The following is an 866-nucleotide window of genomic DNA, read 5'->3' on the forward strand; positions in this document are numbered from 1 at the left end:
TAGGGAAACCTGCTGGCAGGGATGGGAGGTTGAAGAATTTCAAACTCGTGGTTCCTTTTCCCAGTAGAAAAGGATACAAAGTTGCTTTCTTAAAATGAGAGAAGAGATGGGGTTGGGGTGTGAAGAAAGTTTGAAAATAGTTTCAAATTAGTCATTGGGATGTCAGATAAAGGAACTGCTCAGAGGAGCCCAACAGATGTGCTCCGAGTCTGAAGATGCCTCTCCCCGGGGCCACACAGGACGTCTGCACACCTACGTTTAGATCAGATTCTCACACCGCCTCAAATGCACATTGTTGTCATCGTAAAGATGCCTTCAGGCTCTCCCCTGCTGAGCCACTTCCCCCACCCTGGGCACCCTCAAAGGCCCACCTAGCCAGCCTCAACACCCGTCTTGGCCATCTTGTGTATGAAGTTTAGCCTTTCTCTGTGCTTCCTCTACTGGGAGGCAGCCTTTCCAGCACTCAGTTTATCACGTGAATATTTGCTTTCATGATTGTTTCTACTCCTCAAGGCCTTGGGGGCTGGGTCAAAGCCTTCTTCATATTTTTCTACCAAATGTTTGGCACAGTTAATGTTTTGTCAGGAATCCAAGTATTTGGCTTTTGCTAATTAATAGTGTGAACATTTTCCCACATCCTTGACAACAAACATGCACTTTGGAAGAGGTCCGTCCTTAGCTCTGTTGTTATAGAGGAGGAATTTCTGAATGGACAGATTTTCGTCGTCCCCAGAGCTAATTCTGCCTGGTTCTGAGCATGAGCAGTGTCCTATTTTTCCTTTAACTTTTCTCTTAGTGAAGTGAAATTCACATAATATAAAATTAACTACCCCCCCCACCCGGCGCCTGCCCGGGGCCCCCAGGCC

Source organism: Tupaia chinensis, unplaced genomic scaffold, assembly GCF_000334495.1.
Source record: "Tupaia chinensis unplaced genomic scaffold, TupChi_1.0 Scaffold000101_1, whole genome shotgun sequence".
NCBI lineage: Eukaryota > Metazoa > Chordata > Mammalia > Scandentia > Tupaiidae > Tupaia > Tupaia belangeri.